At 34.0% G+C, this 15076-nt stretch overlaps 1 pseudogene; it reads right to left on the bottom strand.

Moving 5' to 3' along the window:
- LOC133879062 (GABA transporter 1-like) overlaps nt 1–12400 on the bottom strand; it is a 30552-nt pseudogene extending 18152 nt beyond the window's left edge.
- Between the last annotated feature and the right edge of the window lie 2676 nt (nt 12401–15076).

Below are 15076 nucleotides of genomic sequence, written 5' to 3'. Positions count from 1 at the left end.
TGTCTGGTAGACAAACATAACTTCTCGGTGTCGGGAAGTAGACGCTCTGGAGAGCATAAGGTGCCAGGGTTCTGATTAAAAAAGATGGCTAAGTGATAACCCGCAAGATCTAGTTGCTAACAAACACATAAGTATAGGTAGTTTAAATATTATCGGGAACACCTTATCTAATTGAGGATCCTTAGGCTACAAAACACACTTGTTGTATCAAATGAAAGGAATCATTCAAGGATCACTCGGTATGCATTGAAGGCAAAACAATAGGGGGCACTCCCCCAGATGCATAATCCGAGACGGCGGATCCCTTGCTGACCTCGGGAACGTTACGGGGAAGACTGGCCATTGAGGATCAACACGGACCGTGTGTTGATCTCGAGCAATGAGAGGAGCGAAGGGGCGTAAAGCCGAAAATTACGTCGAAGTACGGCCTGTGTCAACACCAAGTAAACGGAGGGCAGCAGCAGAGGAATTACTGAAAAATCCTTTCGTCTCACATATAAGACAAAAGAATTGGGGGGTAACTGTTGGGGAACCCATCTTTCCCGACCAAGGCATTCGCCGACCGTGAATCATCCAAGTAGCCTGACCGACTGAAAGCCATAACTGTGAGACTGACCAAAGGACACGATTAGGTGACTGAACACCAGGAAATCCGGGATCCACTGAGAGCCCATGCTTCGCCAGAGGTAAGTCAATCGACAAGCCACTATTTGAACTGTACCTGAACACTGCTCGTGCCAGAAGAGATCATGTCCCTTAAAAGCCGAAGCAGCTTTACCTAACCATAACTATGACAGTCTATAAATAACAGGATTCATGTATTAAGTTTTTTTCACACTCACTTTCTCTCTCCCTCTATCTCATTGACTCATCCATCTAACTTGGGCATCGGAGGAGGACCGCTGGGGAAACCCACAGCGTGTTCTTGTCGCCTTTGTAGGCTATTGAAGGCATTCTTCGAGAACGGTGTCTCCACGTTACCGGTCGAAAACTGCATCAACAACAATAAATACTCACATACTCTAGACGCACTCAAGCAACCTCTACATAAAAAGTAATGGGAGGGATATAATATAAGTCTACCACATGGCAAGCATCTAAGGGACCACTCCCATGAAGCCTCCCAAAAAAGGGGGGCAAACAATCCGGGCTACGCACATTATCTCATCTCCCACTCTCGGCATCAAGTTTTCTATCAGATAACCATTTATTGACTTAAGTATATCGGAGGTTTCCAAAGTCCCCTATGACTGTAACAGTTTTAGGTGACTTTTTTCTTTGTTTTATAGGAGCCCCATGTTGAACACTATAGCATGACGTTGCCATAGCGAGAACATCCGTGATTTTAGTGGCAGAGCTTATAACACCCCCAAAAAATAATAGCCTACGTTGCCTAATTGTGTGGATTCTTATGATATGAGTATCAACTTTCATAGTGGTTCTTTAATTATTATGATAGATAGGTGTTAAGTAAAAATTGGCTTCTTATTAGGTTAAACTAGACTTTATAACTGATTTTAGTGAAATACAATTGTAACTTTGACTAGTACTTTTAAAATGATAGTGCAGACTGCAGATGTGGCTAATTCTTTTTCTAAGTCGGGACACAAATGTGCTTGGAGGCTGTCAGTGTCAACAACCTGGCCATCCAGTAATTTTTTTATTTTTTATTTTTTTATTTTTTATTTTTTTTGTTTTTCTTTTATTCAATCATATCCAAAAGTCTCGATTCATTAATTTCATCGAATACGTGAGGTTCAAAAAAGTTTTTGATGAAAACATGTCAAGGAATATTGGTGATCATTAACCAAGTGCACAATACTTAGGAAATTGGTAGAGTAGCTAGTAATGAGATAATCTTACCACAGAGACAGCCGATACTTGTAAAAGAGTGAAGACATTCGTCATCAAAAGAAACCAAATGGGCAACAAGTACTTGCCATCGCCCATAAAATTGGCAAGAACTGTTTTTGCCATAGCCTGATTCCCAAATGCCCAATACCCCGAGATTGCTACATTGAAAAATGTTGTCACTACAACGCCAGAACAGAGGCATAGGCCTTTAAACATCTTTCCCTTCACTGGAGGTGCTATAGTTGCCTGCAAGTTGGACAAAACATATAATGAATTGCATTAAGAGCCTGCTTTAATTAAGACCGTCAAGGAACTTAAAAAGTGTTTTTAATACATAAGAAGTTATGCAAAGTAAAAATTGGTCAGTTTGGTCAAAAACTTTAAAAGCACGTCTTTGAAAATTGCGTTTTCCAACAGAAGCTTGAGAGTGTGTTTGGAAGTGCAATTTTATAGGCTAAAAGTACATTTTAAACCAAATCGTTGAAACTGTATTATTTGAGAGTGCGTTTTTTAAAAATTTGTGGATAGAAAACGTAGAAAAACAGTGTTTTCAAATCGCTAAGAAAGGAATGCGTTTTTAAAAACATAGTATTTTAAAAGCTAAACTACAAATTTAAAAGTTAAGCTATGATTTTACTTAACACTTAACTGCGTTTTTAAATCGCATATTTTTAAAATTGCTAGTTTTTAATCGTACTTTTTTAAATTGTAAACCCAAACGAACTTAAAAGCGAAGCTTTTTCTAATTTTTTTTTTATAATCAACAAAAACTTTATTTTTTAATGCAATCTCAAATAAGCTCCAACTCTGCGTTAAAACTCATTAAACATATTTACAAGTACATCTATTTAAATCAATTTTCTGAACAGCTATATATCAACTCAATGAAAAGGGTCAGAAAACCTGTATCTCAGGCAATACGGCGCACGTATAAGTAGTAATGATGATTGAAATAGCATTAAAGGCACTGGAAATACGATGTTCTTCAGCTCTGTTGATTGAATAGTCCCTAACAGGTGCATTCTTGGAATTTCCTGCATGCGAGTACAAAGAGAAAATATTGCACATTATATATATATATATATCCAATTAATATATATATATATACAGCATGTGTAATGATATAATTAATATATGGCTTTTTATTTACCAATGTAGATGGAATCAGCAGTGGCACAAGCGCCGTAAGCAAGACAAAGGATTAAAGAAACAAGGTTAATGTGCCTTAGGGAGTGAAATGATGAAATTTGAGCCAAAACCAGCGCGCACCAAGGTTCCAAAGAGAAAATAAAATGTCCAAGATTCGTCGTCCCATTTGGGTTGGAGAGCAAGTAGACGAACTGCCAAAAAATGAAAGAAAAAGGATTTGTGAACAAGGGTTAATTATCTTTTTCTTCTTTTTTGTTTACTCACTTTCTAGTGACCAACAGTTTATTATTTCTTTATTAATAGAGTTCTGAAACAAACATATATATGTTTAAATTAATATTTTAACACTTCGTTCACGTGTGAAAAATTTAAATTCTCTTCAATAATTGAGACTTTAATTAAAATAAAAAATAAATTATGAAATTTGGGTTCAAAGTCATGACCTCTACTCTGATACCATATAAATCACCATTTATTGTAATACCCCCATTCGACAGTGAATATAAATTCCACTAAACAAGTGAGATATAACATGTGAAATATTCAACTAAAATAAGGACGGCCGCACTACAAAAAAAAAAGGCATTTTGAGCCGTTTCTTTTGGAGCCGTTTTAAAAAAACGGTTCCAATTGTAAATGTTTTCAATTAAAACGGCTCCAATTGGAGCCGTTTTTATAAACGGTTTGTAATTGGAGCCGTTTATAATTACAACGACTCAAACTAGAGCCCTTTTAAAAAACGGCTTCAAACAAATTTCGAGTCACTTCAATTTAAACGGCTCAAAATGGAGCCGCTTTATCTAAAACGGCTCTAATTTGAGCCGCTTTATGTAAAACGGCTCTAACTTGAGCCATGACTATTTCCCTTATCAATATTAATTAGAGTCGTTTTTATGAAAAAAGGCTCAATTTTCAGCCCTTTATTAAAGACGACTCTATTTTGAGCATTTTTATTAAAAATGGCTTTAAGTAGAGCCGTTTTTACGAAATGGCTCAACTTTGAGCCACTTTACAAACGGCTCAATGTCCAGCCGCTTTATATAAATCGGCTCCACTTAGAGCCGTTTTTAAAAAAAACGGCTTTAATTTCCAGCCCTTTTATCAAAAAAGGTCTCCAATTTTAAAAATTTAAAATAACACAATTTATAATGATTCTAACCATATATACTAAAAATAAAAGTAATTTATATATATATATATATATATAATCACAACACCCAAAGACAAGAAACGAAGCCCAACCGACCAAACGCCATTGAAGTGAACTAGAGATAATGAATCTCTACTCATAAAACCAAAAAAAAAAAACCTGGCTTAAAACAGCTAAAAAAATGGTAAACTTTGAACACAAGCAAGAATATACAAACAAAAAATAAACAAAGATCCTATCATCCTAAAATATCGGCTCCGAGAAAGAAACAACTGCTGGAGTCGACGTGTGTAAAGCACATGCCTTCTCCGGAAACCCCTTTAGCAATGGACAATCTTCACAAGCTTAGGTCGACTCCTTCCGAGACTAGAGAAAAGAGTTATAGCCCACACGTGCATAAAACAGAAGATCTAAACCGCTGATGCATGTGCATGGGTCATACACCAACCAAAGACAAATTGCACGGCCTCATTAAGTGACCATCGTGATCAAGAAAGGAAGCCTCTCCCTACCGCGAACGAAGCTTTTAGGTTTTTCTCTCCAAAGAGACTGTATAGTATTTAGTCAGTATGACAATATATATATATATATAATATGTTATCTATATACATATACTAATTAAACATATATATACTAACTATATATATAATTAATATGTTATATATATATATATATATATATATATATATATATATATATATATATATATATATATATATTAAAAATTTAAAATAATTTGAGTCGTTATGGAGTCGTTTTTATTAAAAATGGCTCTAGTTGAAGCCCTACTAGTTAAAAACGACTCTAGATAGAGTCGTTTTTTAATAAAATGGCTCTATTAAAAAATATTCTATTTAGAGTCGTTTCTGAAACGTCTCCTTATGTTATATATATATATATAAAAAAAAATGAAAAATTATTGGAGACGTTTTAATATGGAATGACTCAAAACAGAGTCGTTTTTTTTATTGAAACAACTACAAACAGAGTCGTTTTATAGTAAAACGACTCAATCCGGAGACGTTTTATAGTAAGACGACTCCAATTGGAGTCGTTTCTTATTAAAACGACTCCATCTGGAGTCGTTTTTATACAAAACGACTCCAGGCGGAGCCTGGCGCGCGGGACACAAATCTGTCCCGCGCCAATCCCTTGTCTTTTCGCATTTATTGCGAAAGTTGTTTTTTGAAAAAACAACATCTCTCTCCCCTGTATGTGAAACCTGCCAGCCTAAACGCTATCTCTTTTTTTTCTCTCTCTCTCTCTCTCTCTCTCTCTCTCTCAGTGAAGCCGGCCACCGGCTGCAAGGTCGATCGGCGTTCTCCTCTCCGGTCCTGCGTCGGTGTTTCCCTCTCGTCTCTCTCCCTCGGCGGTCTCTCTGTCACTCTCTCAGGGAAACCCCCACCACCGGCCGGGGTACCACCGGAAGGCCGGGTAAGTCCGGGTCACTAGCTCTCTCTGTTTCTCTGTTTAGCTCTCTCTCTCCCTCACGCTTTCTCTCTGCAGGTGTCTCCCTCACAGCTCCAACTGGCGAAGAACGAGCTCGGCGACGCTCTCTCACAGCTCCGACCGGCGAAGAACAAGAGGTGTCTCTCTCACAGCTCCCGCACGCTTTTTTATTATTATTATTTTTTGTCATTTATTTATTTTTTAAATTTTTTTCTGCTTTTTATTGCTGCTTTATTATTTTTAAATTTAGATATTTCATAAAATTAAAATACATATCAAAAACTGTATATTCATAGACTATTTAAAATAGCAATCTAAATATAAAAGCATATTTAGACAGTGTAATAATCTAAAAATAGTTTAGTGTAAAACTTTGATTCATACCTAAAACTTTTCAGGAAATAAAAAATATTGGTATGTAAAGAAAAACTAAAAAACATAGTAACAGTGTAATACTCTAGTATTTTTTGGTTAATTTCTGGTGAATTATGAATGAAAACAGTGGTGGACCCATAATTTTTGTTCGGGGGATCAATTTTTTTTTTTTTAAATGAAAACAAACGAAGTAAATAAAAATTGATTCAAAATATTAAAAAATATAACTAACGAAATAAATAAACCAAAAAATAGATAAATATAACTTTCAATTTATTTTGTCATGCCTAGAGTTAATTTATTTAATTGTTTTCATAGTTGGTCTATATCACTATGATGGTAATGAGAATATATATATATATATTTAAGCAATGATCTATCGGCATATTTGTTAAATTTATCTTGGATGAGTTTGATTCGAATTCGATTGAAGCATAATGAAATCATTGTTACTCTCCATAATCTTATATAGTTTAGGCTTTTGTTTTTAAAGTTGTTTTAAGTTTTTTTGTGTCTTTTTTTTTTTTTTTTTGGCAAGTAAAGCTACCTTGAGTTGGTTTGGTGGCCCACATATTAAAAAGTAAAAATGGTGGTAGCCTGTGTATATAACACAGTCCTTAATTTGTGTTATATATTTGTAACCATTTTCTGTATTATAATGTAGTAAGATAAATATGGACAAAAGTTGGATGACGAAGTGGAGAGGTTCGAGGGAGTCTATGGAAGGGGCCGAAGCGTTCGTGAAGTATGCAGTTATGAACTCCAGAAATAAAAATTCAATTGTGTGTCCATGCAAGAAGTGTGGCTTGAACAGGAGCTTACGGCCAGAAAAAGTATATGACCATTTGACTGGTGGAAGGGGAATTATGCCTAATTACACTGAATGGATTTGGCATGGGGAGAAGATTAGGGCTCCTGTACCTAATAAAGGACATGTTGTTGAATCTCCCAAGCCGGCTCCGGCTGCAAATATTGTACCAATACCCGACGAGTCAAGAACGATGCAGTCCATGTTGCAAGATGTTTTTGGCATGCATAATACTCGGGCAGACGATGGTGAGTGTCAAGTGGAAGTGGAAGCCGATTATGTACCTGAAGCAGTTGATGAAGAGATCGATGAGAGTGCCAAGAAATTCTACAACTTGGTTCAGGATACAGACAAGCCACTTCATGATAAAACACAATATAGCAAATTGTCAGCTATTGTTCATCTATACAACTTGAAGTGTGTGGGTGGATTCAGTAATACGATTTTTACATCTTTGCTTGAGTTCATCAATGAGATAGTACCAACAGATGAGCCAGCTTTGCCTAAAAGTATGTATGGGACAAAAAAATATTTAAGAGACTTGTGGCAACTCACACAAAAAGGGATGGGACGCCCAGCACGCAAGCAGCTGGAGAGACGATTGTAAGTGCTTAACTTTGTCTTTATTTGTGTGTTGTTGAATATATCATATAATAAAGTAGTATAAGTATTTATTCCAAAGCAAATAAGTGTCTAATAATTAACACATTTAATATGTATATGTCAGGAAAAGTTGAAGGAGCTGATGACAGATGACACTGCAAGAGCGAACCCTGTATGAGTTCAATACTATGGGCAGAAGATGATGCTCTTGCAAGGGCAATGGGAAGGGTAGAATATTCGGGTCGTGTTCGTGGAATGGGGGTTGGCCCATTACCAGTTAGACCCACCTCTCGATTATCTGCATCACGGTTGGCTCAAGAAGCTGCATTTAATACTCAAATGAATGAGATGATGAAAAAGTGGGAGGAAGAGAAGAGAATATCGGATGAGCGATGGGAGGAAGAGAGGAGAAGGACAGAGGAAGAGAGGAGAAGAGCGGACGAAGAAAGGAGAAGAGCGGATGAAGAGAGGAGAATCGCGGATGAAGAGAGGAAACAAACTAATGAAAGAATTGCAAGATAAGATCAAATGATGGAGAAGATGCAGAAGATGATTGACGATCTTGCTAGAGTCAATGCATCACTTCTACGCAACTCTTCGTCTGCGTCATGCTCATCGTGAGGGTGACATCCACAGTAACTAGTCCACCAGGTTAGCTCCAAACATGATTAACTATAATTTTTTTGAGTATATAAAGTTGAAAATGTATATTAGGACTAAATGGTTATTTTTTGAGTATATAAAGTTGAAAATATTACATGTATCGTTACTCTATATATATATATAACAAATTTCATTTAAATCACTAATGTAGGTGATGTGCTCTTGACGTCTGATGATGTTGATATGCATAAGGAGCTATCGTGGAAAAGACATATTGAGTTGTTGTGAATGTAGTATTGAATTTTGTAAATGATGTAGGTAACTTTTGTGTTATCGGTTGGACTTGATCGGTTTGTGATCATAGATAACTTATGTATTATATTTTGAAATTACTTATGGTGATACCGTTTATGATTGTAGGTAACTTGATTGGTTTGGGGTTGAGTGAAATTATATATGGTGATATGTTGTATTTGTTATTGTTTTTGTTTTAATGCATTGATATGAAGTTTGTGTTATATATGAGTTTATGTGAAAAGAACTATCGTGAAAAAGACATCTTGAGTTGTTGTGAATGTAGTATTGAATTTTGTAAATGATGTAGGTAACTTTTGTGTTATCGGTTGGACTTGATCGGTTTGTGATCATAGATAACTTATGTATTATGTTTTGAAATTAGTTATGGCGATATGACGTTTATGATTGTAGGTAACTTGATCGGTTTGGGGTTGAGTGAAATTATATATGGTGATATGTTGCATTTGTTATTGTTTTTGTTTTAATACATTGATATGAAGTTTGTGTTATATATGAGTTTATGTGAATATAACTATCGTGAAAAAAACATCTTGAGTTGTTGTAAATGTAGTATTGAATTTTGTAAATGATGTAGGTAACTTTTGTGTTATCGGTTGGACTTGATCGGTTTGTGATCATAGATAACTTATGTATTATGTTTTGAAATTACTTATGGTGATATGCCGTTTATGATTGTAGGTAACTTGATCGGTTTGGGGTTGAGTGAAATTATATATGGTGATATGTTGTTGTATTTATTATTGTTTTTGTTTTTGTTTTTGTTTTAATGTCTTGGTGTGTACATTAAGGCATTGTTTTTGTTTTAATGCATTGATATGAAGTTTGTGTTATATATGAGTTTATCTGAAAAGAACTATCGTGAAAAAGACATCTTGAGTTATTGTGAATGTAGTATTGAATTTTGTAAATGATGTAGGTAACTTTTGTGTTATCGGTTTGTGATCATAAATAACTTATGTATTATGTTTTGAAATTACTTATGGTGATATGCCGTTTATGATTGTATAGGTAACTTGATCGGTTTGGGGTTGAGTGAAATTATATATGGTGATATGTTGTTGTATTTATTATTGTTTTTGTTTTTGTTTTGATGTCTTGGTGTGTACATTAAGACATTGTTTTTGTTTTAATGCATTGATATGAAGTTTGTGTTATATATGAGTTTATGTGAAAAGAACTATTGTGAAAAAGACAACTTGAGTTGTTGTGAATGTAGTATTGAATTTTGTAAATGATGTAGGTAACTTTTGTGTTATCGGTTGGACTTGATCGGTTTGTGATCATAGGTAACTTATGTATTATGTTTTGAAATTATTTATGGTGATATGCCGTTTATGATTGTAGGTAACTTGATTGGTTTGGGGTTGATTGAAATTATGTATGGTGATATGTTGTATTTGTTATTGTTTTTGTTTTTGTTTTAATGCCTTGATATGAAGTTTGGGTTATATGAGTTTATGTGGATGTTTATGAGTTTATATATATAAACAATATTTTTGCAATTAGGTATTTTAAAAAAAATAAAAATAAAAATTTAAAATATTGTATTTTATTTATTTTTAATTTTAGAGCCGTTTTAACACTTAAAACGGCTCTAAAAATATATTTTAATTATTTTAAAATTTTTGAGCCGTTTTAACACTTAAAACGGCTCAAAACTTATATTTTAATTATTTTCTAATTTAGAGGCGTTTTAAACTTTAGAACCGCTTTTTAAAATGGTTCAAAAAGTTTTGAACCGTTTTAACAAGCGTCTCAAACCGGTTGGAGAGCTTTTTTTGAACCGACTCAAACAGTTTTGAGCCGCTTTATAAAAGCGGCTCTAAATTGTTTGATCCGCTTTTGTAAAGCGTCTCAAAAAGTTTTGAGACGCTTTTTTAAAGCGTTCAAACAGTTTTGAGACGCTTTTATAAAAGCAGCTCAAGTTTGAACCGTTTTATGTAGAAAGGGATCAATTTTAATGTTTAATACTTGAGGTGTGGACCCGTTTGTAAAACGGCTAAAAAAAAAACGACTCAAATTGTTTAGAGCCGTTTTAAGGGCTTAAAAGGGCTCTAAAAAAGCGGCTCAAAACAACGTTTTTTTTGTAGCGGGATAAATTATGAAGTCGTGGTTAATTCATGACCTCTGCTCTAATATCATATTAAATAACCATTTATTGTAACACCCCCATTCATGTGTGAATTTAAATTCCCTACAACAAGGAAGATTTAACATTTGAAATATTAATATTTAACTAAAACCATGAAAAAATTATGAAGTCAAAGTTCGAATTCGTGATATTTCTTTTAAATACCATATTAAATCACCTTTTATTTTAAGCGATTAAATTAATAAAAAAATCATTTAAATTAATATTTTTTAAAAAATATTCATTTAAATTAATATTCTAAAAAAAAAAAAATATCCGAGAAACTTAAACATATATGGTGTTTAAATTTATTATGTCAAAGCTTATGGGATTTGACAGAAAAATTTGAACCCTAAAATTAATGAACCCATGTAAATGAAGGTGGTAAACAAGCTTTTTAGTATTTTAAGAAAACTGTAATGATCAAATCTACGATTGAATCCTTTGTTAATTGGAAAATTGATTAATAAACTTAAAGGAAGATCAAACACAAATTAATGATGAATCACTGACATTAAGGCTTTGCCCTCCAAGAAGAATTTCTGCAACTACTCCACCATAGCATAAACCAAGTTGAAGGGGGCCAACAAGATATTTTCATGATCCCCATCTGCTTCCTGTGGAGACATTCCATATATAATCCATTATTAAGTTAGAATCAATTGCCAAAGCCTTTGTACCAAGAATTTTATTGACAAATATTCTTTGCATATAGGAATGATCGATGATGAATTACTAAGGTGTATCATTGGCCTAAGTTTTTCAAGTCTCCATCGGAATTCTTTACAATTTGTTGTTTGAATTTCAAGATCCTCTATAATTGGTTAAGTTGTGGGATTCCAAACAATTGGTAGATGGTTGTAGAGCCCACCTATCTTGGACAAGTGAGCTTCGCACCCCAGACTGTCCGGGTAGGCAAATTGTAGGAAATCCTTATCCTTATGATAAAGACATTTGAGACTTCGAGTGTGTTTGCCACTCTATAATTTCATAGATTATCAAAAGTGCGATTTTAAACTAAATTATTGAAAAAATATTTTGGGAGTACATTTTTAAAAAAATTGCAATTTAAAAACATAGAAAAATTTGTTTTTTCAAATTGTAGGCAAGGTAGCGTGTTTTTAAAAACTCACGATTTTAGAGATCAAACTAGGTTTTTAAAAATCGTGTTTCTAAATTGTACGTTTTAAAATTACTATTTTAAAATTGAACTTTTTTAAAATTACAAACTCAAATGACGACCCTTCACAGACAACAAGGAGAAATTATCAAATAAGTGAGCCTTGAACCTTCAAATAAAAAACGATTGAATTGACCAACTCTTCAATGATCTTGGTACGTATCTTAGGTTTCAACTTTCTATTCTTTGTACAAAAGAAAAACAGTAGAAGAAATTTAGCCATGACGAAAAAGAAATATGAATCGGTCACAAGGCATAAATTAGAAATATTAACCTAAAATATCTGTAGCCATATCCCGGTACCGTAGCTGGCGGTGGCCAAGCCGAGCATGGTGCTCCAAAACCATAGATAAGAGATTATAAGAATAGAAAGTGATCAGACCTGCCACGATGAGGCCTATAAGGCCCCCAGCCCAGCCTAGCAAAGCTAGCGCAAACGGCAGACTTAGAAGTGCCGGAGACACAATGGAAGTCGTCAAATGGTAGCCGGAATGCAACCATGACCCTGTCACCATAAATCCAAATTCTATCATCAAAGGTTTTGTTGCCAAACAGTTAAACACCCTTTTAGTAGTGGAATTTTTTTTCTTTACCAAACAACCCTTACACTAACCTCCAGATTTCCAGACAAATAAAGCACCTGCGTCAAGCACAACTAGAGCATTGACAACGCCATTTTCGTTGCCACCTGTGTCTGTGGTTTCTTTCATGGAGATTTGAAGCTCAGTTCCCATCTCTCTCTCTCTCTCTCTCTCTCTCTCTCTCTCTCTCTCTCTCTCTCTCTCTCTCTCTCTCTCTCTCTCTCTCTCTCTCTCTTATATAGATTGAAGATGAAACATGCATTAAAAGTGTAAAATGGTTAAGGCCATATATACATATGGAATGGTAATATTCCAACTGATTGACGACTATATATATATTGTTTGAATGACGTCCATGTTAAACTTGATTTAGTTACTTGCAGGTCTATCATCAAATATTGCCTTGTTTACCTTACCTTAATTTCTCTATAAATACTTATACGACTTATTATAATACAATTTTTTTTTTCCTAATTTATTATAATTAATACATTTGTTTTTTTTTTTTTAACAATATAATACAATTCAATACACTTCAATGTAGCCCTTATTCTTGTTTTCTTTCTTTTTTTCTCTCTTATACTTTATATATTTTATTATATATTTCTACAATATATATATATATATATATATATATATATAGATACCTATTGATACTGCTTTCAAAATTGTTGAAACTGATGCCTCCGACATTGGTTATGGAGGAATTCTAAAACAAATTGTTTCACCAGGATCATCTGAACAAATTGTTCGATTCCATTCTGGATCCTGGAATAATGCACAAAAGAACTATAGTACTATTAAAAAAGAAATCCTCTCCGTTGTTCTTTGCATTACAAAGTTTCAATCTGATTTATTAAATCAGAAATTTTTATTAAGAATCGACTGCAAATCTGCAAAATATGTTTTGAAAAAAGATGTTGAAAATATTGCTTCAAAACAAATATTTGCCAGATGGCAAACAATTTTAAGTGTTTTTTATTTTGATATTGAATACATTAAAGGAATTAACAATTCCATCCATGATTTTCTCACTCGTGAATTTTTGCAGTGCCACCATGATAAGTGCTGAATGTTACACATTCAAGCCCCTTAATTTACATATGTTAAGCTCTTAGTTTTGTTATAATTTGATGTTTTGTGTTGTTTTTGTGTTTTCTTGTATTTTATAGGTTTTAGAAGAAAAACCGATCAAATTCCAAGATTATAATGAAGTCAGCAAACTCACTTTTGGATAGATTTAAACTCCAAATCAATTTTGAATTTAAGGAAAGAAAAGTTGGCAAAAATTCGTTATCTTTGGAAAGAATCCAGAATGAGCACGTCTCAGTAATTTAATCATAACTTTCGGCTCAAGTATTAGATTGCAACAAAATTGATGGCGTTGGAAAGCTAATAATAAAGGAAAAAAATATGTCAGAAATAAGTTTTTCCTAATTCGGACGTTTTCCATGCCAAAATCGCCCCGCAATAAAAGACCGCAAATCTGTATGAATTTTGGAATCCTTTTCCTACTTGGATAGAAATTTCAGAAAAGGAGAAGACTTGTAATTATTCTTTTTGGACTAGAAAACCTACTTAGAATTTTAATAGGAATTCTAGAGCTTTTAAAGCTTATCTAATCCCTATAAATAGGCCTCTAGCCTTTGAAGAAAGACACACAAACTTGGAGGAAGAATCAAAGGTTCCATCAAGAAGGAGGTTCTTCCTAGTTTTTATTTTCTTTATTTATTTATTTTCTGTATGTATATAATTTTATTTTATATTAGTTGGAACTAATACTTTAGTTAGGGCTCGATTGAAGCCCTAATTATGTCTCGTTAAGGTTTTCAATTGGCGCCTTTGCTACAATTCATATATTGATGCTTAACTTGATTATTTCCTATTTTCTTGAATTCCTCTCATGTTTATGCTTGATCATCATATGCATGTGGTATGGATTTGTTATTTATGTCAATTTGGATGACCGAGTCCTGGGCATAATAAAGTAACAAAAGAACCCCATCACAGGTTCTTGGATTAATCAACATAAAGACAACTGGAATAGACACCATGTTCCAATCTAAGTGTGTTTACCGATTTCCATAAATTTATGCTTTCTTGAAGAACAACTTAGTAGATACCATGCTAAATCCTTCAATGAAGAAAAGAGTTAGAGTAGATACCATGCCTAACTCGTTGCTCAGGGAAATCAATAGCTTTAGGAGAAGATACCATTCCCTTGTGGCTGGTAAGCATTAAGTATCAAGTTATGATGGTAGCATTGGCATTGTGAATCTTAATTGAGTATGATTAGCGGTGGATATCGAAGCCCCACCTTATTTCATATTATATTTCTTCAATATTTTTATCTCTTCTCTTATTTGATCTGATTAATATTTTTATTGCTTTTCACTTGTCTCAATTATTAAGGAATTCATTTTAAGCATAATTTACCAATCCTCGTGGGAATGATCTTGTATTTGCCTACTATACTATCGTTTTGATCTTGTGCACTTGCGAGTAAAACGTACAAATATTTATCTATTTATTTAGGTAGATTTTGCACAACACACCATGGCAAGTAAAAAGGATCGAGGAAAAGGAAAAGTTATTAATCCCTCTATTAATAAGCCTCTGGCTATCAAGTCAGAATCTTCCCCTATTGGCACCCCAGCTGCCTCTCCTATTACCACTTCGTTGGCACTTACTAACCGGTTCATGACCTTCAGCCCTGAACCAAATATTACTTACAGTAGTGCTCTTGCCTCTGAATACAACCCATTCCTTGGTCCTTCTCATAGACCAAGAACGCAATTCATTAAGGTTGAAAAGCCCTCAGCCTATATTCGCCTACCCTATTTCCAGCACCTATTTTTTGTTGAGATAGGAATGG

The sequence above is a fragment of the Alnus glutinosa genome, chromosome 10 (genome assembly GCF_958979055.1).
Source record: "Alnus glutinosa chromosome 10, dhAlnGlut1.1, whole genome shotgun sequence".
Lineage (NCBI taxonomy): Eukaryota > Viridiplantae > Streptophyta > Magnoliopsida > Fagales > Betulaceae > Alnus > Alnus glutinosa.
Note: the sequence above shows the minus strand (reverse complement) of the source record. Positions and strands in the feature narration are given on the sequence as shown.